A 25,843-nucleotide genomic window follows, 5' to 3' on the forward strand; every position below is an offset into this window, starting at 1 on the left:
CTTGGCACGCATGTTTGCCTAAAACACTTATTTTTGTGTCGTTGATATAAAAGAGTTTTGAACCTACAAGTCTTTGAAAGGAAAAATATAAAGTCTAAGTTTTTGCATTGGGAGAAAATAAATCATGGACTTTGAATTATGTGAGAGACCTTATTTGTGGAGAAAAATGTTTGAATCAAGAATGGTTATTTTACATCCTCCATGTAAGAGGGTTTTGGAAACTAAAATATGCTGAGAGGAAAACCATGGAGTCTAAGTGCATGTATTGAGATGTCAATGTATGCATGCATATCTTTATTAGGGTCTAGGCATAATTGGATGCTTCTGGATGTTAACTTCTCCAATTCGGTATAAAATAACATATTTAATGTTTTCTTGTGGGTAGCATCTATTTCATTATATGTTTTTAGCCTAATTTCTTGAACTTCATATCAAACCTTCTATGTTGCAATGGAGAAATACTAGGATAAATTTTTATGTAAACACGTTTGCTTACCCTTTCACTAATTGTAGCTTAGATAAGAATTGGACTTTGCATTCCTCCATAGCCTATACTAGACAAATGCACCTTGAAACTAGCCCTCCTATGTTGCAATTGACATATGCTACACATTTTATAAATGGCTTGTACCGTAAGTAAACAATTTCTAGATTAGAGGTGTGTGTTACTTTGATATCATGCACAAGTGGGTTGTATTTTTCAATGGGTGCTAGCTTGGACAAGTGGTGGACCTTGAACTAAAATTTAGGCACTCCATTTGACCTTAGCTTGAACAAGTTGTGGGCCTTCAAACCAATGTGTCCATGTTAAGATAAGTTGTAGGTAGGACAATAGAGTATAAACAATGATAATAGAATCAATGTACTAGTCTCTTGATGGTGCAACCACCCAAAACCATAATTTTTCTTGGCCAATGTTTCTTTCAAATTTTTAGTCTAGTACAAAACGTTAACACCTTGTCATGATATATTGAAAATTGTCCAATTTGGGAATTGGAAATTTCCCACTTTAGCTAATGTGGTCTTCTTTGCTAATTATTAGTGCATGTGCACCTACAAGGGCCTCATTAGGGGATGTGTTTTCTTTGACTTCAGGTGTCTTATGAGGGATCTTCCAGAGGCTATAGCTATGCAAATGCCATACTTGATCCTCTAGTGACACAGTGCCTATTCAACAAGCAAGGAAGACTTTCAAGTTTTTTTGAAGATTTTGACATGATGACCTGCAATTACATAATATAACCCTATGTTGAAGGGTAAGCCTTAACTCCTAATAATTTTTTAATATTTTGTGGTATTCCTCGTTAATTGTTATTTTTTTGTAGAGGGCATTGGAGTCCTATTATCTTCAATCTATGGATTTATTGTCAAGTATCCATGGGAGAAGTAAACTGTAGGTATGAAGTATGATCTATGCTTGATGGCCCATTATTTTCTATTAGTAGCTTTTTGATTGATGTCTTCTTACAGTGTTGCCAAACTTATCGTTGGTCACTTGAGTATCACAAATAAGGATTACAATATAGAAGGTTTCAAGTACTACAATCAAAAAGTGCCTTTACAAACAAACTCAACATCTTGTTGATGGAGGGTGCTTGCCAATGCATGGAGATATCTTGAGTCAAGGTGTAGGATGACTAAACTCACTGTAAGTGTGCATCTCATGTGCCATTGATTTGTTTTAACTTCTTAACTATGTATGTACTCAAGTCCTTTATTTTCTTTTTCTATTTGTTGTAGCTGCATGAATATCCAAAGTCTTGGGTCACATGGGTAAGAGAGAAGGTTGTTTCTATGGTTTTGAAAAGATCAATAAACCCAAATGATCCAGACTCTCCGATGGCACCAACTATAAATGAAATAGAGTCTCCTTTGCCACCAAAGAAAGGTAGAGCCACCAAGGGTTTGGATGCAAAGAAAAGGGATCACAAGAAGAAGAGTCCTACAAAGAAGATCCATACAAATAAAATCCCTTCAAAGAAGAGCCATACAAGTAAGATCCCTTCAAAGAGAATCCATACAAAGAAGAGTCCTACAAAGAAGAGCCATGCCAAGAAGAGTCCTACCAAGAGGAAGAGCCCCACCAAGAAGAAGAGCTCTGCAAAAAGAAAAGCAGATACAGAGGGCCCTCCATTCCACTCACTATTGAAAATTCAAGGTTCAAAAGCGTCGTTTAGCTAAGAATAGTAAGGGGGAGGCACCTAGCTCACCTTTCAAGCTACCATAGAAGGTTTCCGAGTCACCCAAGCCGACCACTCCTCAAGAGCCCAAAGCACCAACCCCTGCCAAGTCCCCCCTGCCAAGTTCTGAGGAGCCCAAGTCACCACCACCCCCTCCTGAATTGACTTCACTCCCTCCTGAACATAAAAGAAAAAGGGTCTCTGAGGATGGAGAATCCTCTCAGGCAAAAAGAAAAGTGGAGTTTCACGATTGATTACTCCACAAAGGTTATGTACACTTTTGTTCATTTTGTCCATATGAAAATACACCCTTTGGTGGTTCATGATTTTGTACTTCAAAATTTAATACGAACTATTCAATTCTTAAATGTGTATCATGGTGTCATTTAAATTTAAAACAACATAAATAATGATCACAACAAGGTAGAAAAGACAAATATATTTTCAAATTACAATGATTACAACATTGAGCTTGTTTTTTCAAGTCCTTGCAAGTGGCTCAAATACAACTCTTTTTGGGGGAAGGCATGTGATGCAAGAGTTTGAATTCTCCATCCTTATGCTCACCACAATTCCATCCACTTTGAATCTACACTGAGGAGATGTTTCATCAAGAAACTCAAGAGATTCTCTAACATCCTATAGTCTCCAATTTGTTGCTACTATAAGGCTTCTATGCTCAGTGTGTGAATGGATTGTGACCTTAAGTTCAAACTCTAGACAATTTTCCTCAGAGTCGAGAGGAACCCAACTACCTAACTTGCTTCTCCGTCTCCTATAGTCATAGCCTAGAACTAATGACTGACGACATAGTTGATATGAGATAGACATAGAATTTGGGCTTACTCTACAACTAATATTATTGCCAATATGGAAAGTTTCTTTGGTTTCCAAGTCACCCAAGACGGATAATGCCAAACCACCCAAGTCATAGAAAGTCTTCTATAAAGCCACATCGTTTTTGTCATCTACAAGTCCATTGTTTTGAAGCATGCCACAAAGACGTGTATAGGCAGGAACCATTGAACTTTAATCCTTCTTGATATCCTGCTCGAAGACATAGCTTTAAGGATGTCTTCTCTGATCTTGGATTTGAAGCTTAATATAGTACATGCATCAGGGGCTTTCCAGTCAAGCGAACTTATGGTGGGAAGATGGAACCTTGTATTTTGCAAAATAGACAAACAAATCCATTGTTTTGTAAAAAGAAGGTGTCTTGCCAGCATGCATAGCATTTGCAATCCCTTTATGCATTGCTTTGAATGTCCCACTTAGGCTCTCCATAGGTTGCCATTCCACAGCTGTTGAAGGAAGTATATTTGGAATGCAATCAAAAAATGAGAAAGAACAATGGAAGAATGAAAAATTTATTGTATCAAATAGATAATTTTATTTTACTTACAGTAAGAATGCAGTGTGGGACGTTCATCCAAGTCTAACACCATATCCTTGGCCATGTACACATGTTGAACCTTAGCTAGCCATCCATTGTCGGTCACTTTGAAAGCAAGAACACGATCTTTCCAATGGTTTTTTACTTTATCTCGTTTGGTTCTCTCACTCTGTGTACACCTTTGCATGAAGGAAGCATTGTTACCTAGTCATTCACACAAAAAGACATGGGTTTCCAAAGACCATCATCTCTAATGCTATAAAAGTCACAAGAAGTAATGTTATGTGAAGGGCGATGTGCAGAAGACTCCATGGATTCTCAGAGATTAGAGAAGAAAAAAGAAAATACGGAGACAAAAAGACGTAAACTTCTCACAAAATAGAGGGAACATAGAAAAGGTAAACGTTTGAAAAAAGTAGGTCATTTGTCATTAATGGTCTTGTTTTTAGAGCCTTGTCACATAGGTTTTTTATCTTTTGACAACAATTTTGTGAAATATAAAATAGAATAAAAGATGAGACTTCATTACTTTGGGCCACAAATTGAATGATCTTAATCGCCAAAAGCACCTAAATATAGCAGTTTTGACCATATGATCAAAACATTTAGCCGCTCTCCGTCAAAATAGAACCATCAAAACCTAAGATAGAGGAGACAAGAGTGCCATACTTTTGTATACATGTCAAATGACTGTTGGAATAATCCTTAATCCTTAGATTAACAAACAACCCTTTTCTAACCATTTTTTGCCCTAATGCTGTGTGAGGAGAGTAATACATGACCCAAAAAATAACCGTTAGGCATGCTTTGACTTCAATCCCCTCAAGCACCTTGGCCCCCAAGTACCTTAATGACCTTAATCATCAAGCATGACAAGCAACTCAAGCACCTTAGTCAGCAAGCAAGACAAGCACCTCAAGCACCTTAGTCAGCAAGCACGACAAGCACCTCAAGCATGGGTTGGGTTCCCACCTCAATATCAACCCTAGCTTTCCTAAGGTCCTAGGTCAAAGTACTTTTAACATTAACCTTTGGAGGTCTTTAATGAAGCTAACCCTAAGGTATGTTTAAGCTCCATTAGCTGGCATTGCTCTTTGCTAGACCATCTCCCATTTGGATCCATTTCCTTTGGTCCTGTGCTGAGATAAACCTAAAAGCGCATGTCTATATTCTAACTCTTGTTCTTGTTTATTCTCCCACATTAAATGATCAATTTAATATGAGAAAATCATTTGGGTTAGTTAGAGATTAGATTTTATGACATCACATGTGCATTTTTCTTGTTTATGTGCAAATGGAGAGATGGGATATCGTACTCTGGAACCCAAAATCTCACAAAGTAATTACCAATGCACATGTTATCTTCAATGAGTCAAAGATGCACAAGAAACTTATTTAAGACTTTAGTATAGAAAAGTCACATCCGAGGACATTCCCTCAGAATTTGTGAGAACTTAGAAGCCTAGTGATGAACCTTCCACTACCAACGCTCCAATTGATAAGGCAAGAGAAGTATTTAGGCTTTGAGAAGATCTACTAGATCATCACATCCACTTGAGCGGTTTTAGCCAGGGTTGGACTATGTCATGCTGACTAACTGTGGTGAGCCATCTTGTTACAAAGAAGCCATGAAAATTTATGACAAGGTCAAGTGAGAGAAAGCCATGCAATCTGAGTATAGCTCAATTGTTTGTAATGTCAGCAAAATGAGACATGGGACTTAGTTGCACTGCCAAAAAAACAAGCAGGCCCTTACCTTGAAAATTTTTACATTTGATGATCCATAGCCTAAGTGATTGGTCGCTAAGGTATTCATGCAACAGAAGAAAGTTGGTTTTGATGAAATCTTCTCGCTCGTGGTCAAGATGACTACACTACATATAGTGCTTGGCCTAGTAGCCATAAAGGACATGGAACTTGATAGCGGGAAAAAGAGCAGTGCAATCGGGTGGCCTCTATACTCGTGCACACTCCACAAACCACGCCTCATGCAAACAAGCAAAGAACAAAACAAAGGGGGCACCACCCTAAATTAAGAGGTTTAGGGACCTCACACATAGTGCACATACGCAAGTGAGACTTCTGGCATTATCATGGCATCAAAACATATGGCAAAACACATAGAAACGAATCTTAGGGACCTTATGTAGCATATATATACACAAGACATCAACTTAACAATACAACGGCATCTGATCATACATAACAAGGATATAGAGAAGCAAGCCAAGGATGGCATAATCCCTTGTCAAAAACAATCAACCCAGCAAGTAGGTATGATCCTACTAGCAACACATCAATACCTTGGAGAATGATGGCGAGGACGGTGGCCATGGAGCATGAGAGAAGACTCCTTATGTAGGTTTTAGGGCTAGTAATGTAGCATACTAGAGGGAGAGAGAGAGAGGGAGAGAGAGTAGAGCTCCATCCATAGCTCCTCGTTGTGAGCAATGTCGTCATAGCTTCGTTGCTTGGTGAAGTGGGTGAAGTGTTGGTTTTGAGTGAGAGAAGGCCTCCTTATATAGGTTTCTGAGAGGGTTTAGGATTAGGGATAAACATGCTTAAATCCGCTGATTGGGGTTACTTTTTGCTTAGGGTGGTCAACAGATTGAGGTCACCTGATATGTCACCATCAAGATATTCTCTAGAGTGATGTGAGAGGGGAGGATAAATGCTGATTGTTCTGATTGTGACACATGGGGATAAGGCCTTGACCAGCATTTAAGAGCAGGTAAGGTGGCTGTTGAAACTGGAGGTTCTGCATATGTCAGGGGGGGACCTGCTGGGTCCTCCTGAATATCAAATTCTCAAAAAATCCTCAACCATGGCTTCTTTTGACATGTGTTCTTCGAAAAAATCAGCATGTCTCTTTTCAACTCAAAAGTCTTTGTCCCTGTTGACTCACCTTTACCATAAGATTTTTCCCTTTTCTCCTCCTGTAACTGCATTGTTGATGCCCAATCACTGCTTCTAGTAACAGTGAACTGTTACCTACCAAATACTTATGGTGCAGTAAAAAATATTTACTATGGGTAAAAAAAGTTACTGTAGGTAAAAAGTGATTTGTATTTACCATGTAGGTGAAAAATATTTACTGTAGGTAAAAAATATTTACTGTCGGTAAGAAATATTTACTGTCGGTAAAAAAGTGAAAACGGAGTATGCTGTGCTGTGAGTCCACACGAACATCCTCGTGTAAATTTCACTAGAAATTCACACCTAGAATGGGCTATTCTGTAAGATATAGGTTGTAGGCATGCATAAGAGCTCGTTCCCACGTATCTTCTGTCCATGGCACTTTTTACTCTTTGGTGCTTGTGAAGTAGATTTTTCTTCTCTTTCGAGATCCCTTGGACTAGAGTATCCTCATCTCCCCAACAACTGAATGTGCCTTTATTGCATCTTCAGAAGGGGTCCTAAAAACCATGCATCATATAGCCCTCCCCCTTAAGCTAGAGGTATTTGATGCCTCTAGCTGTAGGTTGTGCTACAATAGGGTTCTCTTGAATACTTACCCACCTGGTACCAATTTAATTTGCCATGTTACTGCTTTCTTGGCTGATGCACCCTGTTTAGTCCTTTCTGATGAATAATTGTATCCATCCATGACTAACAACTGGTCTCCTAGACCCTTGAAAGCCATACCCCATCCATTGTCAATATCCACTTTCACTGGTAGCATTCTCTTTTTTTCTTTTTTTCTTCTCTTTTTTTTTTTTTTTTTTTTTTTTGAAACGACTATGTACATGATTGTTACCTTAGTTGGAGCTCGAATATGATGAGCTCTCCTCTGAACCATCCTTAGCATTGATTTCACCAGCATATGGCTGTGAAAGACGACATTGGTAGGCCTTCAATCGCCAACCATTTACTGTGGTCTGATGTACCTTACCATCTAGGTCACCTAGTTGGTAACTACCATTTGAGAACCTCTGTATCACTACAAAAGGGCCTTCCCACTTAAGCAAGAACTTACCATCCTTCCTGCGATCAAAGTGATTGTCGTATCTGAGCACTAAAGAACCTTCCTTGATACCTTTCTTGACAAGGTTGCGATTGAACTTCTTTCGTTTCTTCTCTGCCTGGGTTGCATAGTACTTCACTGCTGACTCTCGATCTAGCCCTAACCTCTCCAAATCGATGATTCTTCCTTCCACCTGCTTCTCTTGACTATCCTCTTGATGTGCTTTTAGAACTCGGAGGCTCGCTAGCTCCACTTCTATAGGCAATAGTGCCTCTTGCCCGTAAACCAAGTGAAAAGGTGTATACCCCAAGGATGTTTTAAAGGATGTTCTGTAGGCCCAAAGTGCTGCATCTAGGTGTTTGTCCCATGCCTTAGGATGTAAATGCACTTGCTTAGTGATGATTTTACATATAAGACCATTTACCTTTTCCACAAGACCATTGCAAGGAGGGTAGTATGGTGTAGAGTGCATGCGCTTGATTTTTAACTTGCTCATCAATTGCCCGACTAAATCAGCTCGAAATCATGGTCCCCTATCCGAGAGAATCTCCAAAGGTGTGCCAAAACGGCAACAAAGGCATTCAAAAATGAAATCACTCACGTCCTTGGCTGTGATGCGCTTTGTGGGACGAGTTTCTGCCCATCTGGTCATGTACTCCCACCCCATAATGATGTATTCCTTCCCTGATTGAGTGCAAGGTAGTGGCCCTATTGCATCTATCCCCCATTTTTCAAATGGCCCATAGGTTTTGATTGGATGCTGATTTTCATGGGTAAGACGCCTTGGTCCAGCTTTTTGGCAAACCTCACATGTGCGGCACCAATGTTGTACATCTCGATGGAGGCTTGGCCACGTGAACCCTGCTTGTAAAATCTTTCTGCTAGTAATCTCTTGTGCAAAGTGGCCACCACACACACCTTCATGACAACTAAACAAAATATCCTTTATCTCTTGGGATGCAGGAACTCTCCTTGAGACAGCATCTTTCCCTCTACAATACAAGTCCTCATTCACTAAGCTATAGCTGGTAGCCTTTTTTGCCAACCACCTACGTTCACTTTTACTCATACCAGAGGGTGCTTCACAATGGTCAAGAAAGTAAAGTAAATCATGCAGCTCCTCCTTTCCCTGGTATAAAGGACTTTTCACAAGGATAGAACCTACTATGAGAGTTTGTAGTTCTTCACCTGCTAAGGCATCTGCTTCTCGATTTTGATCTCTAGGTACAAAGTGCACTCGAACTTCTTTAAAACCCTTCAACAAGGCCTTTGCTTCCCTCATCTTAACAGACAATTTGTCATTTTTACAGGCCCATACACCAACCATTTGCTTAACAATCAACATGGAGTCACCAAAAACATTTAGCTTTGTGATGCCCTGAGAAAGACAACATTGCAACCCTAAAACAAGGGCATGGTACTCTGCCTCATTGTTAGAATGAACCTCTTTTAGATGAAACCCTTTTGCAAAGATCTTCTCCTTCTCTGGACCTAATATTACTATGCCTGCTGATGCCTTGTCTTTGGTCCTCTTGTAAGCCCCATCAAAATACAGACTGTGTGCTTCCAGTAGAACTTCAGGCTCCGGGATAGGCGGTACCTTACTAGGTGCCTCTTTCTTGGCCTTCTCATAACACCTTTGTGTGAGGACATCTGCCAAACAAGCACGGGTGGAATCCTCTACTTGTAGTGTGTAGTCAAACTCTTGAAGCTGCACCACCCACTTTGCTATTCTTTGAGACAATTCCATGTGGTGTAGGGCATATGGAAAAACCTCCTCAGTTGTGATCACCACAAATTGTCTCGGAAGTAAGTAAGCCCGAAACTTCTCCACTGCAAACTTAAGAGCTAGCACCAATTGCTCAGTTGCGTTGAAACCCTTTTCAGCAGCTGTCATCACTCTACTAGAGAAGTAGACTGGTCTCATGAGAGATGTCTTTGGGTCTTTTTGCATCAAGACAGCTCCTAGAGCTACTGGACCTACACTAGGATTTACATAGAATAATTCACCCCATGTGGGTTGTAGGACGACAGGCAATGAGCTCAAAATGGTTTTAACTTCTTGAAAGCACCTTTCACCCTCCTCACTCCATGTCAATGTAGTGTGTTTAGTGAGCTGCTGCAAAGGATAGATTGCCTGAGAAAGGAGATGTATGAATCGTCCCATGTAGCGAACCTTTTGAATGAAGGAGACTAGTTGCTTCACGTTTGAAGGAGTAGGTAAAGCTACCAATGTCTTTACCTTTTCAGGGTCAGCCTCAATACCATCTTGAGACACAACATGGCCTAGTAGAGTGACCTTGCTCTCACCTATGTGGCACTTGTCTTTATTCAATTGCCCACCCAATTGGGCCAGACGGGTGAAACCTTCATCAACCTTGGACAGATGTACTTCCCTAGAGCTGTAAATGCAAAAATCATCAATGAAGACTCGTATGGACTTACCAAAGTAAGGTTGAAACACCAAGTTCATAAACCTCTGGAAAGTAGCTGGGGCATTAGTTAAACCAAAAGGCATAACTCTATAAGCAAAACACCCCCAAGGTTTTATGAAGGTAGTCTTTCTTTGGTCTTCATCTGCAATTTTGATTTGGAAGTAGCCTGAGTACCCATCACACACTGTGTACCTTTCATGACCAGCCACTTCATTTAGTATTTCATCTTGAAAAGGCAAAGGAAAATGGTCCCTTTTTGTGGCTGCGTTTAGAGGCTTGTAATCCACACATACCCTCCACTTCCCATTTTTCTTTGGTGCTACCACAACTGGAGACACCCACTCAGAATCTTCCACTGGGTAGATAAATCCTGCCTTGAGTAATCTTTTTACTTCTTTTAAGAGTGCATCTTGTTGCACTAGCCCTAATCTCCTTAGCCTTTGCACCACTGGTTTGGCACCTTCCTTTAATTGGATATGGTGTTGGGTTACCGTCACTCCTTTAATGTGCTCGTAATCAGTTATAAAGAGGCCAGCATGCTTCTTTAGTACCTGCAAATAGGGTTCTCTCTCTTCTTCTAGTAGATCCTTAGCTAGCATCTCCTCTAAGCCTGTGGCTTCTTCCTTGTTTAGAGAGTCTTGACCACCTTCTCCTTCTGGGCTTCGCAGTATTATACCCATGACTTCCAAAGAGCTAGCATCCTCCTCAAATGACTCATCCTCAGATGAAGAGCAGCTGCTTGTGCTCCATTCATCCATAGAAGTCTCCATCTCTAGGTCTTGTTGTCTACCCTGCTTCATGTCATACACAATTTTTTGTTGCTTGCCACCTACCTTATGATTTGGTCGCAACTCAAGGGAACCTGTCTCCCAATCTTGCCTAGCTTTCATAGCCATAAGCCAAGGTCTTCCAAGGATTAGCGGATAGCCCTCCCCCTTAGTTGGGATCACATAAGCATCAATTGAGATTGCCACACCAAAAGCTAAAACCTTCACTCCATTAACCTTTCCCACACAAGCCACTCTTACATTATTTGCCATCTTAGCTTGTAAGGAAGTGTGCTCGTTTACTTCCAAACCCAACCTGTGCATTAATTTCTCTGTCATAACACAAATCTCGGCTCCACCATCTACGTACACATTGGAGACTCGCTGACTCTTAATCTCTGCATCAATGACTGGCACGATATCCTTCATGCCTCTTGCACTAATAGACCCAACTGACTTTGCCTTAGCCCTCCTGGTGCTGACCATCTTAGACCAGGTTCTACGCATCTTTGGGGAAAGGTGGAGGAGTTGCTGCCATGAAATCTTTGGTCCTTGCTTACTCACATCTGCTACCAGGTCGTAAGGTATGGATCCTACCCCAAGTGGAAAGTCTTCTACTCCTATGTGCCTCCTTGACCTACTCTTCCTTTTCTTGTCTCCTATCACTTGGGAGGAACCCTCATTCCCTTTATCCGGCTCTGAAGCTTCCATTTCATCAGTTCTTTGTCTCCTAACTGTCTTTATTGGCATGGAAACAGCTTCCTCCATTTTTTCTTTCCCTTTATCCTTACCATTGTCAAGACTTATGACAGAGACAGCCCTGTCCTCCCCTCCCGATGGTAGTGGAGGGATCTCTGCTGGTGCTTGTGGTGGTGGAGGATTGGTGGAGCCACGTGTGCATTTTGTCCATTTAGTGGCCTAGCTCGAGGAGGAGTGACTTGCTGGCGAGGAGGCCGTCTTTGATTACCATTTCCTTGATAGCGTCGTGGATGTGGGCAATAATACATGCCGTGACCTACCTCTCCACAGTTGTAGCAAATGTACTCACGTGCTTGCCTTTGTCCTTCTTGTCTATTTCGTTCATTTCCTGGCTGGGGAGCCCTTACACCTTGAACCAGATTGATGGACAGGCTCTCTAGTTGATTGGTGATTTGTTGAAGTAATTCTTGTTGAGAGGACTCTTGGTCTGTTGCTCCTGTCCCTGCTACTACCCTTGCTGTAGGTTGAGCTAGCGGTGGAGGCTCCATTCCCCCTTGTAGTTGAGCTTGGAATTTTAACTTCCTATCCTTCTCCCTTGCATAAGTCATAGCTTTATCAAAGGTATCTGGGAATTTACCTTTTACCTTTTCTCGAAGGATGGGGTAAAGCCCTGCCAGGAAACAGTCCTTCTTTAGGCATTCTGGCGCCCTTTCTCCTTCACCTAGTGATGCACACCATTTCTCCCACAGGTTGGAAAACTTTCCTTCATAGCTTCTATAGTCATTGGGTGATGTTTGGCGTAGCTCTAAGAGGTGTCTCCATATCTCCTCCGGAGGCTCATGGCGGCGAAATTCTTCGATGAAGGCCATCTTTAAGGACTCCCAGTCTCTTCTTTCTTTAGGTGCCAAAGTTTGATACCATAATTTTGCACCTTCCCTCAAGACCAAAGGAAAGGCCCTTAACTTAGTAGCTTCGTCATCCCTTCCCGATACCAGAAAGGCCATTTCCAAATTATCCAAAAAGTCTGGAGCAACCTCCCCAGGCTTACCATAAAAATTAGGGAAGGCCATAAGTGAGAGAGTAAATAATTACACAAACAGCTCCAATTTATTTTAAAATAGAGTATGGTAATTACAATTTGGAGCTTTAGCACAACTTAGCTCAAAATAGGATGAAGATCGACACATCAAAGGAATGGTAATAGTCTAGTAAGGGTAGAATGACAGGATGAGGAGAGCGCAAGATTTCCCCAAGTCTCTCGGCTCCAAACAACAGGGCTATTCTTTGCTGATAAAAGATTTTTCTATCAATACAAATATTCACACGGATATGACGCACAAAATGGAAAGGAAACATGCGGGGATCATCATTCTCATTATTGGCATCCATACTTACACACAAGAGCCTAGCTTAGTTGCACCACCTTGGGACCAATGAGCCTGATCAGCCACAGAAGGTCAGCACCTCGGATCACTTCGACTCTTCTTGATGCATTTGTGAAGACGTAAGGCGTGATGGTAACACTTTGTACAATGCTGAGCCTTTTAGCAAGCAACAATTGGATGCTATTACCATAATCAGCATGACGAATGAAAGTGACACCATTAATGTGCAGCACATCATCAACTAAGATAGTTTCCTTAGATTGAGATAACTTCTTGAAAATTAGCAGCAAAGGTAGGGCAGGGAGGCTTTTCACCCGGTCTCCAAAGCACTTTGGACAATATCCAAAGTGATCTTCACGCGGACAGGAGGTTGGCTTGGGATTGGTGGTGTCTGGATTCACAAAGTGCACTGGGAGCACTCGCAGACGGGCGGCAATCTTGTAGGCAAGCCTTCGCCTCTTTGCTTCAGGAGGATTTAGGGGTGAGAGTCGTGGTTGCAAGTTGGAGGTTGAAGTTGATTGCTCACTAGCCTTTTTCTTGCCTGTAGTGGTCATGTAATCCCTTATTAATGAGATTAAGCCAAATGTTACCTTACGCTTGAGCACGCGCTGCGGCCTTGGGCCACTTAGGTGTAGAGGTGATCTTCCTCCTCTTAGTCAGCTCCTCAGGAAAGAGAGGTCTGGTGATGCTTTCTCTTCCCTTAATGTGTGTCACAGTACCTTTGTGTATGTTGATGTAGAATATTTCAAGCTCGTGTGCGTTGGAGGTTTCTAGAGCACTCATAGGTTGAGAGGAGAGGTATATCAAGCTCTTCTTCTTACTCTCCTTCGTTGGCGACGATCACGAACAAGGCATGTAGAAGAACTTACTTCTTGAATTTCAATGACACTGCAACCTGGTAACAAGACCTTGATGAAAGCTTTTAAGGCCTCTAAAGCCTCCTCCTCTTCTGTTCTCCAATTTGCAAACTCCTCACGCCATTCGTCCATGTTGTAGATTGCACATCTTCATTGCTTGTGGACTGAAGGTCTGTGTAGCCCTCCTCCGTGGGGGCACCAAAATGATAGCGGGAAAAAGAGCAGTGCAATCGGGTGGCCTCTGTACTCGTGCACACTCCACAAACCACGCCTCATGCAAACAAGCAAAGAACAAAACAAAGGGGGCACCACCCTAAATTAAGAGGTTTAGGGACCTCACACATAGTGCACATAGGCAAGTGAGACTTCTGGCATTATGATGGCATCAAAACATATGGAAAAACACATAGAAACGAAGCTTAGGGACCTTATGTAGCATATATATACACAAGACATCAGCTTAACAATACAACGGCATCTGATCATACATAACAAGGATATAGAGAAGCAAGCCAAGGATGGCATAATCCCTTGTCAAAAACAATCAACCCAGCAAGTAGGTATGATCCTACTAGCAACACATCAATACCTTAGAGAATGATGGCGAGGATGGTGGCCATGGAGCATGAGAGAAGACTCCTTACATTAGGAGATTTCGGAGGTCTTTTGGAGGGCCTTTTGGAAGAGAGAGGAAAATAAGCTCCTCCAATGAGAGAAGAGCCTACGTTACGTAGAAAAATAGATTGATATTAACAAAAATATAAAAGGTGTCCCTCTCCTCATTTAATTATCTAGTGGTCCTTGAAGACGATCACTCTCTTTCATTTAATGCGATCACCTTTTTCAGAAGGTAGATGCGGTGCATTTGATATGGCTTACGTCATCACTAGAATTCAAAAAGTTACAAAACTATCAAGTGGTGAAAGATTTTGAAACTTTTGATACTGTCAATGCGTCCGGAACGCCCAAATATCCTACAAATGAATGTCCAATTGCCTGGCTCCGACATCCAAAGAGGCAAAGAATGTCAAAAATCCCTAAAAGAACATTTTACTAACAGCGCGCGAGGGGGCATTCCAAAATTTTGGAATGCCTCATCGCGCGCCGTTAGTAAAAAGCCCCTTTTTTCCTCTTTTAGGGAGCTTTTTGAGAGGAAAATGTCAAAAAATCTCTAAAAAGGCCTCCATCTATCACATAGGTTTTTTCTTCATCATCTTAGCCTTAGAGATCATAATTTCGAGTCTATAAGAGTGAGCACGCACACCCATTGTTACAATTCTACAAAGTGCATTTTGATCACACACACACACACACACACACAGAGACAAATATAACATACACACAAACACACAGACACAAATATAACATACACACACACAGACACACAAATATAACATACACACACACACACAGCCTCTCTCTCTCTCTCTCTCTCTCTCTCTCTCTCTCTCTCTCTCTCTCTCTCTCTCTCTACTAAAGGCGCGCGTATAGAGGCACAACCGGTGTGCATGTCTCTATGCGCTCCTTTAGTACTATGCATCCACCAGTGTATGTGTTTATGTGTGTATGTGTGAGTGTTATAGAGAGAGGAAGTAAGGCGGGGGAAAGAGAGAGAGAGAGTCTTTCTGTTACCTTATACTAACGGCGCGAGGAGGTGTTTTTTGAGGTCAAAACATGCTCCACGCGCGCCGTTAGTAATGGGAGTCTCTCACTCTCTCTCTCTCTTTAAATATGCTAAGCTATAGAAAGGAGAGGGAGAGGGAGAGGGAGAAAGAGAGAGAGAGAGAGAGAGAGAGAGAGAGAGAGAGAGAGACAGAGCATGGTGCAAAAGTGCAATAGAGAAACATGGGTAGGCTTTCTTGAAAGATAATTGTTCAAAAATCACTAAAAGGAGCTTTATACTAACGGCGCGCAGAGGGGCATTCTAGCATTTTAGAATGCCTCCTCGCGCGCCTTAAGTAAAAAGCCCATTTTTTGGGGTTTTTTGACATTTTTTGCCTCTCCGGATGTCGGAATCAGACAAGTAGACATTCGTTTTTACGGTATTTTGGCGTTCCGGACGCATTGGTGGTGTCAAAAGCCTCAAAATCTATCACTATTTGACAGTTTGTGACTTTTCAACTTTCAGTGATGACGTAAGCTGCCTTGAATACGCCGCACCTACCTCCTGAAAAAGACGCTCACATTAAATAAAAAAGTGACCGTTTTCAAGGACGATTGGGAATATAAATCTACTTTTTAAAGTGTCTGGTTGTCCTTTTGGACGTACTCACAAGGTGCAAGTGCATTTTTAAAAAAGTTTCTAGAGAGAGAAATACAATTTCTTACAAGGCCCTCCAAATGACCTCCAAAATTTTCTAATGTGTAGGTTTTAGGGCTAGTAATGTAGCATACTAGAGGGAGAGAGAGAGAGGGAGAGAGAGAGAGGGAGAGAGAGTAGAGCTCCATCCATAGCTCCTCGTTGTGAGCAATGTCGTCATAGCTTCGTTGCTTGGTGAAGTGGGTGAAGTGTTGGTTTTGAGTGAGAGAAGGCCTCCTTATATAGGTTTATGAGAGGGTTTAGGATTAGGGATAAACATGCTTAAATCCGCTGATTGGGGTTACTTTTTGCTTAGGGTGGTCAACAGATTGAGGTCACCTGATATGTCACCATCAAGATATTCTCTAGAGTGATGTGAGAGGGGAGGGTAAATGCTGATTTTTCTGATTGTGACACATGGGGATAAGGCCTTGACCAGCATTTAAGAGCAGGTAAGGTGGCTGTTGAAACTGGAGGTTCTGCATATGTCAGGGGGGGACCTGCTGGGTCCTCTTGAATATCAAATTCTCAAAAAATCCTCAACCATGGCTTCTATTGATATGTGTTCTTCGAAAAAATCAGCATGTCTCTTTTCAACTCAAAAGTCTTTGTCCCTGTTGACTCACCTTTACCATAAGATTTTCCCCTTTTCTCCTCCTGTAACTGCATTGTTGATGCCCAATCACTGCTTCTAGTAACAGTGAACGGTTACCTACCAAATACTTATGGTGCAGTAAAAAATATTTACCATGGGTAAAAAAAGTTACTGTAGGTAAAAAGTGATTTGTATTTACCATGTAGGTGAAAAATATTTACTGTAGGTAAAAAATATTTACTGTCGGTAAAAAAGTGAAAACGGAGTATGCTGTGCTGTGAGTCCACATGAACATCCTCGTGTAAATTTCACTAGAAATTCACACCTAGAATGGGCTATTCTATAAGATATAGGTTGTAGGCATGCATAAGAGCTCGTTCCCACGTATCTTCTGTCCATGGCATGTTTTACTCTTTGGTGCTTGTGAAGTAGATTTTTCTTCTCTTTCGAGATCCCTTGGACTAGAGTATCCTCATCTCCCCAACAACTGACTGTGCCTTTATTGCATCTTCAGAAAGGGTCCTAAAAACCATGCATCAGAACTTATCCAAATGGCTGTGAAGCCAGCCTTCCTTCATGGGGATCTAGAAGAGGATGTTTACATGAAGCAACCTAAATGGTTTTAAACAACCTAGCAAGGAGGATTTGCTATGCAAACTCAAGAAATCACTTTATGGCTTAAAAAAGGGTTCAAGGTAGTGGTATCAAAAGTTTGATGCTGCCTTTGCCATCCAAGGATTTAGGAGTCAAGAGGATAACTACTTGTATACAAAGAAAATTAGTGATGGTTCTTTGGTCATTCTCATTTTATATGTAGATGGCATGCTTATTTCAGAAAGGTACACTGAGGATATTGCCAAATTAAAGAAAATGTTGAGCCAAAACATTGTTGTGAAAGATTTAGGCAAAGCAAATCATTTTCTTGGTATGAGTATGAAGAGAGATAGGAAAAAGGGAATTCTTGAGTTATCTCAAGAATCCTATATCCAGAAGGTCTTGCATCATTTCAATATGAAAGAGGTGAAAGAAATGAGTACCCCATTATCATCATACTCAAAACACATTGAGGTGAGGTACCATCTCATTTGAGATGTATTGATGCATAAGTTCTTTGATCTTGTCAAGGTCCATACTGATGATAGCCCAGTAATTGCCCTTAGAAGATCCTAGCTACATAGCAGTTTGCACGTTGCATCGAGTTAATGGGTGTAGGGTGAATAGAGTTATACAAGAGTGAAGTTGTCATGCTTCATGGTTGTACATACTAGCTTTAGTCACCAATTGTGGACACATTGGCCTTTAGGTGGTTTTTTGGGGTTAAGGCCCTTTGGTCGCCTGGACACCCCCACTACCCTCACTAACTCACTAACCCTTGAAGTTTTTTTTATATACATAAAAATAAAGGATACGTACAATGACTCCTCGACTATGTGTTTCCCCAAACGCTTGTCTCTCCTCTCCATCTTCTCCTTCCCTTTCCTGCATGCAGCCTACACATTTATTGAGCAGTGAGCAGGGCTTGTTAATAGGCCAAGTTTAATGATTAATGTATGCCAGATGCGGCTTAAAAGGGCCAACAGATGTTTTAATGATGCCAAAAAGGAGTATGCTTGAAGTGAGCATAGATAGGAGATTATGATCTAGAATTGTAGTGCTTGAAGTGCTCTATCGGCCTGTCTTTATGGCTTGTCAATTGGAGCTACGGTGAAGAAGTCATGGCAATTTGAAGTTTAAATTGATGCAGATCCATACCGGATTGGGCAATTGCAGCTGGGGGGACAGAATTGAAATGAATGCATGGGCTTGAAGTGCTCACTTTGTGGAGCGCTTCGATCCTTTCAGATCAGCGATCGGAGTTCTGGTTGCCAAGATATTGGCCGTTAAAGATTCACAGGGAACGGTTCCGTACTAGTCTGGTCTGCGCGATGGGAGCGTACTTCAACCAAGTTATCTTTTGCGGTGTGCTAATAATTATATATGTGAGAGGATTCGAAATCGGCACTACTTTAGTCAAAATCTGTGTCATCACTGTGCTTGGCACTGGATCCGGGCAAATGTGGTGTCGTAGCTTTTGAAGAGCTTCGTGTCTGGAATGTCGTCTCTTGGAACGCAATGATCGCAAGATATACCCAACAAGGCAGGGCCAACAAGCTGGCTATTTTGAGCAGAAGCAAAGAGAGGAAAACTCTTCGAATGAAATCACTTATACTTGCATCTTGAAGGCGTATTGCACTAAGAAGCTGATATGGGCATCAAATTCACGATGATATTGTTCGTCGATGGCTACTGGAGGAAGTTGTTGAGTACTTGGCGATGCTTTGTCAATGTGTGTGCGGAATGATGTGCTAGGCATTGCTTTGCCATGTATGTATACCAAATGTGGTGCCTTAATGAAGTATAGCATTAGGGCCAAAAACGACTCAAAAAGGGCTGTGTAAGGAATTGGTTAAATTACTAATTAGCAGAGCCGTTTGTGGTCAAAACGGCTCCAAATTTGTGCGTTTTGGTCATTTAAAGCATATCTACGCAATCTAAAGCGTATGTAGGTACATGTCTCTAAATATTCAAAAAGATATCGTTTTCTTGACATTCCTTTGTGGCTCACCTCGAAATTTGTTTTCATTTACTTCACTTGGCGGCAAATAGTTGTTTCCACTTTTGAATCTCTCTTTTTTCTCTCACCTTTCGCGAGCTTTTTCTCTTCTTCTCTGATGCACCTTCTTCTTTGCTGCTATGTTATTTTCATTATACTTTCTGCTCCTTCATTACTTACAATGACTAATACATCTTCCACTAGTGATAACCGCAAGTTTCACTTGAACATTAAGCTAAGCCAGGAATATGCTACTACGCGGAGTGTCTATCAAAGACCAGTTACAACTGCAAATGAACCACAACAACTTCGCAACGAGGGAAAGAAACACATTGAGATATGGACAGATGGGATCTTGTATCCACCGGATCCTAGCACTGGAAGGTATCCATCTTTTAACACTCCTCATGATTTGATGAGATTTGTTGGTGGTGGGGTTGATGGCTTACTAGGATATAGTTCTAGGTTATCTCATTTACACATTGATCATACACATTACATTCAATATCTTAAAACTGTTTTGTCTTCAAATGCAGTAAGAATTTTAGAACTTGAAAACCAAATAGCATCTCTAAAACAAGAAAATCGCCAACTTCGGACTTTAAAAGAAACTCCAATAGGATTAAGAGCACGAGTAAAACAAATGAGAGATGTAGTAAACTTAACAGAAGGTTCTGGACAAAGAAAAAAAAGATTAAAGATTACTAGAGAACATGTGACTAGTCTTTTAGGATTTGATATGTCCAATGGTCAAGAAAGGGTGAGATTTTTGAATGAGGTAATGAACAAAAGTGATATTCTTAAACTTTTGAAACTTCCTGAAAATCAAACTCTGAAAAAATTGGTATTTCAAAGTTTACCGAAAGATATGGGTTTACTGGTCCAACCTTCTCAAATGCAAGAAGTTTGTGACACAGTGGGGGTGAGTAGAAGGGGTTACAGGGCCATCTCTAAAACCTGGTTTCAGGTTTTAAAGTATTACAAGATTAAAGCTTTTGGGTTGCCTAGGCCTCATAATGTTGGGAAAGTTAGGACTCTATTAAATGAAGAAATACCCGAACATTTTGGAGAGTACTATCATATAGAAGGAACGATGCCATATGAAAAACAGAAAAAAAAATCTTCTTTTGAGTATAATGTTTTTAATAACATTTGGATGAGTATAAAAAATGTTCAATCTGCTATGGTGAGATACTATAATATGCAAGAAGTAGATTGTGAAGGAAAAATTATATTTGTTATGAAATTGGATGAAGCTCAAATTCAAAAATGTCAAAAAATGGAAAGAGTATCCATATCCCTTATGAATAGAGCATTGGACTATAGCCACGGTAAGCTTGATTCCCCATACCACAAAACTCAATCAGAAATGGAACTTTGGTGGATCGGAGCAGCTCAAATACCAGTAGAAAATCACGATACATTGAAATGGCTGTTTTTGCAGACCGATATCCCTTCTATTATACAGGACCAAAATGCAGGTGAAAAACTTTGTGTAGATGGCATGGGTGACTTTTTTGTAGAATGGCACTTGAGTGCCGACCTAAAAGCATTAAAGTGCATGTTTGGTGTATGTGGAGGTGCCAATACCAAGTATCCATGTCTATATTGCATGGCAAGCACTGGAACAAAAGGATGGCTTGTAGAACACGAGGTTGGAAAAGCACCATCGAGGAATAGTGTTAACGTCATCGACTACCCATCGTCTTCTATGATTTGGGATCCAATTCTAACAATAGATTTAAAAAATGTACATATATGCACAATGCATGCAGAGATTAGAATCTTGGACAAATTGCTTCGACTCCATCTTGACTATGCATATTCTATTAATCCAACTAAACTTGCAGACGAGTGCATAGAAAAATGTGAGGCTTTGCTCTCTCAAATGGGTTTTCATGGTGGTCAATTGCATCTAAAAAATGATTCCACTCTTTCAAAAGGAACCGGTGATGTTTTGCAAGATGTTTCAATGGGTGGAGTAAAAGCCAGAAGATTTTTGAGTAACCATGACAACAAACAAGTTGATGCTATGTGGAACTTCTGGAAGGATCTTTGTGTTATAACAACCAATGTCAAAAGTAGACCAGATGTAGCCAACAAACGCATGGAAGTGTGGAAGAAGCTCGACAGTTTTTTGAAAGTTTTGAGACAATAAGTTAGCTCTGATACTTATGCAGATGACTTAAAAAAGACAATAAAGCTTTTAATAACTGCTATTACAGATGCTTGGGGAGCAAAAGACATCACATATTACTTGGTGAGTATTCAATTACTTTCTAAAGTCTGGATAGTATTTTAATTTGCATCCTATTGAGTTCAACTAACTTTTTTTTTATTTTTAGCATATTCTATACCTGCATGGACCATATTTTGCAAAACAAGGACCCCTTGCAACATGGAATACTCAGGGAATGGAAAAATCTCACTATCAAGCGAGGACTTCTTTTTTCAAATGTACGAGAAAGGGAGGTGGACAAAGAAGGAGCAATGCACTAAAGGAATTATTCAATTGGTTCTATAGGAGGCAATTACAACGGATGAGATCAAACAACCATGCTGCTCAACCACAGATCTGAGATTAATGCTTCACCTTGAAACATTGTACTTCTTTCTAAAGAGATCCAAATTCAGAAAAGATATTTTGGTGCAAAAAATTGTCAATTTTACATCAGTTTTTTATTTTTTATTTATCTCCAGGCATGTCACCCCTATATCTCAAAAACTTTCTTCTTTTATAGCCCCCAAGAAGGTTGACATTTGTCTCCTCAGCTGCTGCTGCATAGCTAGAGTAGCAAAGAAAGTATCCTACTCTTGAGGCATTGAATCCTACAACATATCCAAACATTCGAAGTGCTGCTGCTCTCTCAAGTAGCATAATCTTGTTTGCATTGATTTGAAGGGGAGTGTACCCTAAAAACCGTGACAATATCTTCAGTGCAAACATTGGCAACTCAGGATCTTCAGAATACTGCATGTGGAAAGCACAGAAGGTGGCACTATCCAATGTAGGCATGTAGTGCATGAGAGAGGAGGCATCCCTTCTTGAAGAGCCCTCTATTGCTTTCCCTCTAGAGCCTTTAGCTCTCCCAAGAAAATTGTCTTTGTCAAGGAGTTCAATCTGCAAAACAAGACAATGAGTAATTAAAACTAACTTGGAAAAAAAGAAAGATTTCAGTAGGGAGATCACCTTTTGCAATTCATCTTCGGCAATGACTTTTTCTTGAAGGAGATTGCATGATCCGGTCATCTCTCTTATGTCAACTTCCTTTCCAATTTTTTTCAGCTTAAAGTCTCTGCCAAAAGATTGGATGCCAAGCTCAACAAGCCTCTTCTCAAAATCCTCATCTTTGAGGGAACGTTTTTCCTCTTTCACTCTTCTCATGCATAGAGCAAGTGCATCAGCAGCAGGCAAAAAATCTTTATTGGATGTATGAAGATCAAGTGCCAAAAACTCCTCTTTTGACTCTTCTTCTGTGTCAATAAAATCTTTGGCCACCTCAGAAGCTTCAGAAATGGTTGCAATACAATAGTCCTCCCTCATATTAAGCAAACACTGGATATGATGGAGAGGAATATACTCTTTCCCATTGGTAAAGAAGTAGGGAAGGTTTGGAATAGTAAGGGAATCTTCAGATACCTCTACCTCATCTGTTGGCTCATCAATGACAGTACTAGCTCTAAATTGAGCAACATCAAAATTTGCACTCTCCTGCTCCTCAGCTGCAACATCAACCTCCTCCTCTTCTAGAATTTCACTTTTCTCAAGCTGCAAAACTGTGGAAACATTTTTATTTGTTGCCTCATCTGTATCTTGCACTTCATCAGCTTTGCCTTGCATGTCAACTTTAAGGAACAAAAAGAAAAGAAAAGCAACTTCTTTTGGAACAAGGTTACAAGGTTTCAAATGTAATTGACAAGAAATGGTAGGTGGACAAACAAAGGAAGTCTTCTTAGAAAATCTTCCAAACCTCCTTGTTACTTTGCTCTTTTCTATTGAGTTTGTAGTATATTCGGTTAGATGACAATACGCATTCCCATCTAAAACCAAACACTTGCCTTCAACTGCTTCTTCAAACTCTTTGAACTCTTCTTCCAAGAAGTCTTTCAAATGGTCTAACAAAGCTGCAAGATCAAACATAGGATTGAATATTTCATATGCTTTGGTGTACACCTCCATGTCACCACCATCCATCACAGCCACCAATAGTTTTTCACTTGGACTCTCCTCCAAAATCTCCTCCCGGCCTTCCATCATAGTAGAGGAAAAGTCGACAGGTGAAGCTAGGTACAAGTGCCAATGTGTTAAGTATGGAGCCTGATTTACCCTTGTAATTTTCTGTGGTAAAAGCGCACATTTGTAAGGCCCCCATTATGAGGAGAAGCCATCGTGCGTGAAGGAAAATCACTCACTGGAAACCAAAATTTTCACGGACAAGAATCATGGGCACTTTTTTTGCCGGAATATTCTTTTTCGCCGGAATATTATGGCCGGACGGCGGCCGAAAAGCGGTCAGAAAACAACCGGTCAGTTGGCCGGTGGTCGGAAGTCAATGGCCGGTGGCCGGTGGTCGAAAGTCAATGGCCGGTGGCCGGTGGTCGGAAGTCAATGGACGGTGGCCGGTGGCCGAATTCAAAAGCGGACTTGTCTTCTCAAGGGGGGCCACACATGGGCGGATTGGAGGGTCCGATTTGGACTTATTCGCACAAGGGCGGCTACACATGGCTGTCTCTCATAAGAGAGGGCAGCCCTTTTGGCCTATAAAAGGAGGCCATTTCTACACACATTTCATAGTGTGAAGTTGATGCAACAAGGTGAGTGTGAGGTGTTGAGAGTGAAGCAAGGCGGGAGCTCCATTAAGGGTATAATCCCTTTGTAAACTACTTCTTGTTTTGAAGTACTAAAGCCATTGAGTGGCTGCTTTCCCGTGGACGTAGCCCACATTGGGTGAACCACGTATATCGTGTGTACTCTCTCTCTCTCTCTCTCTCTCTCTCTCTCTCTCTCTCTCTCTCTCTCTCTCTCTACTCTATAATTTCGTGTATATAAATCTGTCTCTCTCCATTAAGTAATCTACTCAATTATCTATTTAGCTACGTCTTATTTCCTAACACAATGTACTACACCAAAACGAAACCGGACCACGCGATAGGCACTTGATCCAAGCTCCGGAAATGCCTCCCTGCGCGTCGTGCGGGACAAAACCACACAAACACCAAACGTACCAAACAACGTGATAGACGTTGGACCTGGCCTTTGGAAATGCCTCCCTGCACGTCGTGCGGGACAAAGCCAACCAAAACCGTAAAACAACACCAAACGACGCGATAGGCGTTCGACCCAACCTTTGGAACTTCTTCCCTGCGCGTCGTACGTGACAAGGCAAACAAAAAGCGATAGCATCCACCAATGTGCAAATTGCAAAGATAAGATTGTGCGAGGCGAAAGGACTACACAAAAATAGATAATATCTCGCGTCGTATGCGACAAGTGAACGTGAAACATTTTTAAAATTCGAGACCAAGCTATATATATATCCGATATATGACCGTTAGTGACACGTGTTAGCCATGCACACGTGCCACATGGCATGCGTACAACGGTCGCCGTACGGACGGTTTTATGTATATAAACACTTGTCACGTGCTCATTTTGTGCTTTCTCCTATAGTCGACATTCGCGTCGTGTCGTCCTCAACTACCCGTACACTTGTCATCCGTCCACTAAGCCAAACCAAGTTTCCTCTCATCGACACGACCGGAACTGTTGGGCATGTGGCCGCACTTTCTACTTTCTACCGCTTTCTAAGCGTCCCTTACGACGCGATTGGCGCAAGTCCCAGAGTCTCGGTGAACCCCTCATCACGTCGTGCGGGAGGTCGACACTTCATAAAAATTTAACCTCGCATACGATGCTCTATACCATTTCCAACGGTGTTTGTGTGCCTTCTACAGCGTTGTGGTAGTCTCTACCTCCAAATATTCATGGCTTCCCATACGACGCGATAAGCGTATGTTGCAACTTCTGGGTGGGGCTCTCATCGCGTTGTGCGGGGCTTCTCGGCTTAAAGATTTCACCTTGCATACGGCGCGATACGGCGATGTTCTAGGGTGTGGTTGCTCCCTCTATCGCGTCGTACAGGAAGTTCTGTGATATTCTTTTCGCACGTTCTGGTGGTCACATACGACTCTTTCCACAGGTTTTGTCAGCCTTCTATGGCGTCGTATTATCCTTCTCATCACACATGGCGCGATAGAAACATCTTGAAGGTTGTGGCCTACCCCTCTGTCGCGTGGTGTGTTCTTGTACCCAAATGGCCAGGACTAAGAAAACTGCAAGGAAGGTCTACCAAGCCCCAACCGATCTAGAAGTAGGTGATGATGAGAAAGATGCAGAGAAAGCACCCCCTCCACAACCTCGTCAGAGGGCCAATGCCAGAAAGAGATTGAATTATTAGGTGAAGTCCCTAAGAGAAATAAGGAAGGCACAAAAGTCAACTTGTCTACTAATTCCAAAGCTCTCTTTCATGAGGGTTGTGAAAGAGATATCTGATAGACTTGTAAGCATGATGAATATCAAAACTTTTGTCTTGGTGAGGTGGCAGTCTCAAGCTGTGATGTGCCTTCAGGAAGCTGCTAAGGATTTTCTCATAGACTTTATGAATGATAGCTACAT

The 25,843-nt window shown here is 41.4% G+C and overlaps 1 pseudogene; it reads left to right on the forward strand.

Annotated features, from left to right (window-relative positions):
- The first annotated feature begins 1,215 nt into the window (after positions 1 to 1,215).
- Positions 1,216 to 2,181, forward strand: LOC147424313 (uncharacterized; annotated as a pseudogene).
- The last annotated feature ends 23,662 nt before the right edge of the window (positions 2,182 to 25,843 follow it).

This window comes from Adiantum capillus-veneris, chromosome 25 (genome assembly GCF_014529385.1).
Source record: "Adiantum capillus-veneris isolate H3 chromosome 25, ASM1452938v2, whole genome shotgun sequence".
Classification (NCBI taxonomy): domain Eukaryota; kingdom Viridiplantae; phylum Streptophyta; class Polypodiopsida; order Polypodiales; family Pteridaceae; genus Adiantum; species Adiantum capillus-veneris.